Source organism: Ictidomys tridecemlineatus, chromosome 10, assembly GCF_052094955.1.
Source record: "Ictidomys tridecemlineatus isolate mIctTri1 chromosome 10, mIctTri1.hap1, whole genome shotgun sequence".
In the NCBI taxonomy this organism is placed as follows: domain Eukaryota; kingdom Metazoa; phylum Chordata; class Mammalia; order Rodentia; family Sciuridae; genus Ictidomys; species Ictidomys tridecemlineatus.
In genome coordinates, this window is record NC_135486.1 from 51069545 (window position 1) to 51077573 (window position 8029).

The window sequence follows — 8029 nt, forward strand, 5'->3', positions numbered from 1 at the left end:
TGGTTGCCTAGGGCTGGAGGCAGAGAGCAGGAGAGAGACTGGCTATTACTGTGAGCTGAGTTTCTCTGTGGAGAGATGAAAGTGTACTAAAATTGTTGGTGAAGGTGGATGCACAACTCAAAATATACTAAAAATCTTTGAATTATTACATTTAAATGAATGAATTATATGGCATGTGAATTGGACCTCAATAAAACTTGTTGATTTTTTTTTTTTTTTTGGGAGAGAGAAGAATTATCCAGATGGACAGTAGGCAGACCATTAAGGATGAGAGCCCAGTAAGAAGGTGACTGCAGTAATTGAGGGTGGCAATGATGAACATCTGAGCCAAAACTGTGGCAGTGAATCTAGAGATAAGGGGGAGCCCACAGAATTGAGCCCTGGTGATGGTAGTGGTGTGCTCGTTTGCATGCCTAGTGCGTATTTGTTGAGTGCTGTCCAATGGAATATCTTATGTACTTTTCACTATAAGATACTGTTTTCACCTGGGAAACCAAGTAACAGAGAGGCTCAGAAACTTGCAGGGACCACACAGCAGGTGGTGGAATTGAGACTGGAGCCAGGTGGCTCAGCTCCAAAGCCTGCACTGCTCTGGAAACTCCCAGGGTTTCTGGGCTGGGGTTGAGGAGGAGGCGGTCCATCTCTGAGACACAGAATGAGGAAGGAGGAACAAGGACTAGGGGAAAGGAGGCAGTTCAGGTTTGCACATGAGGCATCTGGAGTGCTCTGGAGGGGTCGGGTATTGGTGCCTACAGTGTGCTGTCTTGGCGGGATGGAAGGGAGGACCCAGCGCAGGAGCAGGAGGAGGACGGCGGAGGGGTGAAAGGAAAGGCTGGCGCCCTGCGCCGAGAGGGAAAGGCTCGAGGCTGCAACCATCAGACGGAGGAGGACTGAAGAGAGTCTCCGGAGGTCAGCATCGAGGGACACGGTCATATTCCACTGCAGGGAGAAGGGGACGAGAGGTGAGGAGGCTGCAGGGAGTGCACGCCCATTTCCCGCTGGAGGAAATCCTTGTCTAGGCTACTGGCCTCCAGCTCCCGCCCTGATCCTGTATCCGAGATGTGGGGCTCCTGGGTCACCCTGCCTGCCCCGCAGCGGAGGAGGCGTCACCTCCAGTCGGTTTGGGAGCATATTCAGGATTTCAACAGTACAGTTGGCTGAGGTCTGGGGATTTTTTTTTTTAAGCTACAGAATTTTTTTTCCATATATATATATATATATATATATATATATATATATATATATATATATATATATGTTGTAGATGGGTGCAATACCTTTTTTGGCTTGGGAGGCTGAGGCAGGAGAATCGTGAGTTCAAAGCCAGTCTCAGCAACTGTGAGGCCCTAAGCAACTTACTGAGTCCCTGTCTCTAAATAAAATACAAAATAGGACTTGGGATGTGGCTCAGTGCCCCTGAGTTTATTCCCCAGTACAAAAAAAAAAAATCACCAGTTGGTGCCAGCTTCTCCTCTTAGCAGAAATGCAGGGTCCACACCCTTTCCTGACCTCTCCCCATACCTATCCCTGTGGCCTCAACAAGGTCCCCACCCATGGTTTTGGGTCCAGAAGCAATTCCAGAAGATGGGGGTATAGCTCAGTGGTTGAGCATGCTTAGCATGAGTTCCATCCCCAGAACCAAAAGTTAGGAGAAGAACCACCTTCCAGACCCACATTGCTAATCAGTGTCTACTGGCTAGAAGAAAGAAGTTTGGGTCTCCCCCACCAGCATGGGGGTCTTTCCTGCACCGCTGGCATATAGGCACTTCTGCCACTACCTTGCCCCCCAAAATCTTCTCACCCTCCCTTCAGCTGCTTGTCTCTGCATCAGCTGTTCTTGCATGGATGGTGAGAGACAGCACAGGGAGCCTTGCTGCCCCTGCCTGGAGATAACCAGGAGAAATGCGGTTGCTTTTGAAGGTCTTGAAGGACCTACCCTCCACTGTTTGTTCCTCCTCATTTCAGGGGTGATGATGCTTGCTGGGGTTTGGAGGACAGAGAGTAGGCAAAGGAATGGCTGACCAAGGCCCAGAGGGGTTGCAAGGCGACACAGAGGAAGATCTTGAGCTTTGCTGCTCAGCTTCAAACACATTAAACCCAAATGGACCAAAGAGCAGTAAAATGGCCCCCTAAAGAATAACTCCCTGCCAAGTCTGGTGGTGCACGGCTATAATCTCAGGGAGGCTGAGGCAGGAGGATCGTGAGTTCCAGGCCAGCCTCAACAAAAGTGAGACGCTAAACAACTCAGTGAGACCTTATCTCTAAATAAAAAATACAAAATAGAGCTGGGGATGTGGCTTAGTGGTTGAGTGCCCTGAGTTCAATCCCCAATACCAAAAAAAAAAAGAAGAAGAAGAAGAAGAAGAAGAACTCCCTTAACTCCTTTGTGGAGCCCTGCTGTGTCTTGGTAGCCCAGGCCGTCTGCTATGCTCTGCTGTCTGGGAGCAGATGGCCTGTCAGAGACTGCTGGCAAGTATCCCTGTCACTATGCTGTGACTCTGCATCAATTCCCACTCCCTGCTGGCCCCCAGCTAGGCCAGGTTGCAGCGTCTAGGGCCTGCTGGGCTCCCAGACAAAGAAAGAAGAAGCCACAGAGTAAATGTCATTGTCCCAAGGCCAGAGACACAAGTCTTTGTCCCTACTCCCAGCCCCATGGCCTGGAGGAATGGTATGGCTTCCTTTCATGAAAAGCAGGGTAAAGAATGGCCCAGTCCCAGGCCACCCTGGACCCTGTGCCCTCAGGCCCTTTTCAAGGGGGTGGGAGGCAAAGGAAGGGAGCCTCTCTTAGGGGCAGCCAAAGGGCACAGCCGCTGGGATGCAGGGGATCCAAGAACTGAAGCACACTGGAGCTCCACTGGTTTGGGGGACCTGGATCCTTACAGGAGCAGAAGCTCAGGGGCCTAGGACACAGGACAGTGCTAAGGGAAGGAGGGTCAGGGTGGCCAGGAGGTGAGAGCCTGACCATGAAACCACGCCACTCACCTCCTGGACTCACTGCCAGGTGCGCTCCCTGACCCCTCATGGCCCAGCCCCTAGGAGAGCTGGAATCAGAGACTACTCTGGCCCCTGATCTTGTCTACACAGCTCTCCTTCCTCACCTCTCTCTCAGACCAATTTTTGCTGCTTCCCCAGGCTCCAGTGATGGTGGAAAATCCCCCTCCCATAGCTTCCTCCTGCGTTCTAAAGCCCAATCACCTGAACAAACCCCAGCTCCATCCAGGGAAGACGCTGAGTGGCCAGCAGGGCTCATGCTCACCTGGGCAAAGGCGTCCTATTGAATAGGGGTGGTAGCCAGGAGAGATGGGGGAGGGGTACACCGGTAGAGATGCCAAGGCTGAGGGGTTATTTTGAATGAGGAAGAGGCACCAAAAATGCATCTACCTTTGGTGCCATCTTCTAGAGGGAGAATTCAGAAAGAGGTGTGGGCTTGGCTGAAAGAGGATGGCCAGCTCAGGTGCAGGGGACACACTGAGTCTGAGCAGCCAGTGCAGCAGTGGACCATGGGTGTCTAGTGGAGCCATGTTCTGTACAGAGGTCCAACTGGAGCTGGCAGCATCCAGGTGGGAAGTGAGGTCTTGGGGGTGCAGATCACCCAGAGCGAGAAAGCGGGGAGGGCTGGGGAAGAACCAGCCAGGAGCCTCATCTGCTGAAGCTGGCATAGTTAAAGGAGATAGAGCAGGAACAGCTGGGAAGGCAGGAGACAAACAGGAAAATGGGTTAAAGAGAGTCAAAGGAAGAAGAAGGAGGGGAGAGAAGAGGTCAACGGGGTCCAGTATTGTCAGACAAGGCAAAAGCTGGCTGGAGGAGGTGGAGGAACAAAGACATAGAAAGAGCTCTGATGTTTGGGGGGAACAGTAAGCATGTGGAGTTGGCATGGTGTGTGACAGTGGGGAGCCCTAGGTGCCTATAGAAGGTGAGAGGATCTCTAGGAGGCAGAAGTGAACAGGAGAAAGGCTCACACAGCATGCTGATTGGATCTAGAGGCTGCAGATCTGGTCTGCAGCCTCTAGATCCAATCATGCCTGGTGTCTGTTTTTATGAATAAAGTTTTATTGGAACACAGCCCCACCTAGGCATGTGCATGCTGTCTATGGCTGTTTTCATACTGCAGTGACAGAGTTGCCCTTATGGCCTGAAAGCACTGTAGCTGGCCCTTCACAGAAAAAGTCTGCTGCCCTCTGCTGTAAGTGTTTCACAATGAGCGATTTTAAGAGGTGAGCAAGAGGGTCACATCTTACTGGCAGCTGGGGGGGAGGCTGCATCAGAAGGGTAAGGCAGGGGCACCAGGTACATGCATGGCTGCCATCCTAGCAGGAGCTGATGCCAACCTGAATCAGGATAGTCAGGATTGAGGGATCTTTGCAGGACAGGAACAGCAAATAAAGTCCTTCAATTAGCACTGGCTGCCTGTAGCACTGGTTGAGAAAGATACTGAGGAGATAATTTGCCTCAGCAAGAAAGACTTCGCCATGTCGTTAATATCATGTAGAGAAAGAGCTGGGGAGGCGTGCAGGCACAGGATCTCATATTTCCTCCCAAACTGAGATGTCCATTTCCATTACACTGAAAAGAAATACTAAATCTTGGGCACTGGAATTTCTTCTCTGCTGAGAGAGGCTTAAAAATAAAGCATTTATTGTGGAATTCTGGAGATTTTCTTTTTCTCACTTTTAATAGCAGGACCTGGGAGGTTTGTCAATCTTTCATCCAAAGGCCCTGGCCTGCAATTCCATTTTGCATCCCAAAGAAGGAATTAATCGCAGGTACACTCCTGCAATCCCAGTGGCTTGGGAGGCTGAGGCAGGAGGATCACGAATTCAAAGCCAGCCTCAGCAAAAGCAAGGCCCTAAGCAACTCAGTGAGACCTTGTTTCTAAATAACATACAAAATAGGGCTGGGGATGTGGCTCAGTGGTCAAGTGCCCCTGAGTTCAATCTTCAGTATCTCCCCCTGCCAAAAAAAAAGAAGAGGAAGAAAAAGGAATTAATCATCTTTGGAGTGTGAGCTGGACACAAAGGCAGAAGGCAGTGGGCTTTGGCCAGCAGAGTCTTGCGGAGGAGGCTCGTTGGTCCCAGGAGAACTACAGCCTGCACAGAGGCGGGAGGCCTGGACAGTGACCAATAGGGAGAGAAGGCACCAGCCCTTTACCAGTCAACCCTCTTGTTTCTATAAGTCCTTATGGAAGGGAATCAGGAATGCTGTCCCAGAGGCACTGGGTGTGTGTGGTGACGCTCCTGAGGGCAGACAGATGAGAGCTTGAGTGGAAGAGGAAGTGGGATACAGGTAAGTGGGGCCAGCGGATAGAGCAGGAAATAGGATCTGAAAAAAAAAAAATGATGCAGCAACACCCAGGCAGCCCACCCTGGGAAAGGAAGCACAGAGCTGCGTCTTTTTCTGGGTGAGCAAAAGGAGCTTGGCCCAGTAGGGGGCTCCTGTCCCCATGTGAACATGGAGGTGCAGCTGGGGTTACAGACCCACCAAAACTCGGTCGCCATGATGATGATCTTTCCCTGATTCGTGATGCCTCCTTTGAGACTTCTTTGGTTACGACTGTGCCATGCAACTGTGAAATAACTGCCTGGATGCAAGAAATGAAATAAGAGGAATGTGCCCTTCCTCCACCCTGGAGGGACAGACAGGCCTTTGTCCTGAGCGGGGCTCTCAGAGTGAGAAGGAAGGATGGGGACAGAATAGTGAACTGAGTCTTTGTGCCAGGCAAGAAAGAATGAAATGACCTCCCTTAGAAGCCCCCAAAACAACCACTCAGGTTACCTGAGGGGCAGCAGGGAGGGAGGGCCTAGGGCTTGGGGTTGCTCTGGTCGGGAAGACCTGCTTCCTGCAGGGGTGTTCACACTGCATGGGGACACTGCATGGGCCTTGGACAAACCCATGGAACTCCCCAGTCTCAAGAGCAGTGAGAGGAATCCCTGGGCACAGCCCAGGACCACCCAGAAGGACCCTGAGGAGCGCCTCTGAGCACTTCAGGTGCACCCAGGCCTTCTTCCTGCGCTCCTGTTCCCCCAAGACCTTGGATTCCTGTATGAGCCCACCAGGTGAAGGGATCCCCAGAAATGAAGAGTAGGGGTAAGTGCAGGCTTGGATTCAGAATTCATCTAATTTTAGGGAAATAAGGGCTGGGGTTGTGGCTCAGTGGTAGAGCGCTTGTGAGGCACTGGGTTTGATCCTCAGCACCACATAAAAATAAAATGAAGATATATTTTTTAAAATGATGTAATTTAGGGAAATAATATCCAAGTGTTACAGAGCAGCTGCGCCCTCTTGGAGAGCTTCCTAATTGATACGAGGAAGGAGTCCATTGGCAGGAGGATGAGGAAGAATCTTAAGGGAGGAGATGCAGCTCAATATCACCTCGTGTATCTTCTGTCCTTGACAGGTCACCTTTCAATGACCATCTGTGGGTCACTGGAGGGACCTTCAGGGGAAAGGCAGAGAGGCTGTTGAAATGCACCTGGGCGTGTCACCGTCGACACAGTATCTTCATGTGTTGCCTCAGTTCAATGTCACCACAACCCCCACAGGAAATAGGCCTGCTTGGGGCCCTGCAGCTGCAGGGTTGGGGGACACCCAGGGTCTTGGGAGTGTTTTTCCCTTGTCTCCACTGTGGCCTTGGAGGGTGTGGCCTCCTCCATGGGCCCAGAGGGTGTGACCCACGCAGGCTGGCAGTGTTCGTGGCTGTCTCAGTCTGGCCCACAGATACCAGATAAGCACCCACTGCATGCCAGGCCTTTCTGGTCCCCTCCTGTGCTGAAGCTCTCCCAGTGCCAACGCTACTGAGACCTCCACTTTTGTTTTATTTTTTTGGTGGTAGAGATGGAACCCAGGACTTCAGGTTGGGTAAGCCCTCTACCACTGAGTTAACCCCTGAAGCCTTTTCAAATTTTATTTTGAGACAGGGTCTTATTCAATTGCCCAGGCTGGCTTCAAACTCAAGAGCTTCCCGCCACAGCTTCCTGAGTGTGGGATCACAGGCACGAGTGTTGGCGACGGAGACCTCTAGATGAAGAGGATGAAGCTCAGGACTCAAGCTGCACCTGCTGCAGAGACCCTCCCTCTCTGTGGTTTAGGAGAGTGAGATCACTTCCGGTCTCGCTTCTCTTTCGGTTGAGGTTGTGGGTGCTCTTGGCCCAGCGTAGATCCTTCAGAAGAGGAAGGGAGCCAGGGCAGGGTCAGCCAGCCTCTGGAGGAGCCGCTCTCCTGCCCCAGGACACAGAACAGAGCAGCAGGGCTCAGCTCAGCCCTGTTCGGCTCCTCCTTCTGCCACTGTTCCTCCTACTTGTTGGCCCCCACCCTGGGAGCGGCGGACTCAAGGTGATGAAGGAACCCTGGCAGAGACAGAGGTCTGTGGGGCCCAGGTCTCTGCAGTCCCCATGGCTCTCAGAAGCCATGGTCAGAGCGGGGTAGGGTGGGGTTGCTGGAGGGCAGTGCTCCTTGGGAAGGATCAGAGGTCTAGGAGAAATTGTCCCACTTGGAGAAGGGAAGAGCAAGGAATTTTCTAAGGCTCTTGTTCCAAGAATAACTCTGTTATTCTTTCTCTCCGTCATGTTCTTTCAGATCAGAATAAATGTACTTGAGCTCTGGAAAAAGGACTCAAATTAGCCCTGCAAATATTTCCCAGAGTTAAGGGAACAGGGAGCTAGAAGGTGGTGACCACCTTGGGCCAGAGCTGCAAAATTTGGAGGCTAAGTAGGGACTCCAAGGGTCCAAGCAGGAAGTCCCTAACTGCAAAGTGACAGGTATCAGGGAGTAGGTGGGGGTATCTCTAAAACCAGCACCTATGACTCAGACTCCTTCATAAACACTCAGAACTAAAGATGGGCATTCAGCTGTGGCACAGAAGAGCCACACTCTCCTTAGACCAAGCCCTTTGGCCCACATCCTTAGTGACCCATGGAACTCAGTTTCCCATCAGTAATCAGAGGGGTTGCATTAGCCAGGCTTCTCTAGAGGAACAGAATCAACAGGAAGTAGAATTGTAACAGGAAGACTTATTAGGTTGGCTTAAGCCACC

The 8029-nt window shown here is 51.6% G+C and overlaps 1 long non-coding RNA gene across 1 annotated transcript; it reads left to right on the top strand.

Annotated features, from left to right (window-relative positions):
* Nucleotides 1-672: 672 nt before the first annotated feature.
* LOC144367246 (uncharacterized) lies at nucleotides 673-7607 on the top strand. The gene is made up of 2 exons (XR_013426578.1): nucleotides 673-962; nucleotides 6915-7607. It is a non-coding gene; the product is annotated as an uncharacterized LOC144367246 (long non-coding RNA).
* The last annotated feature ends 422 nt before the right edge of the window (nucleotides 7608-8029 follow it).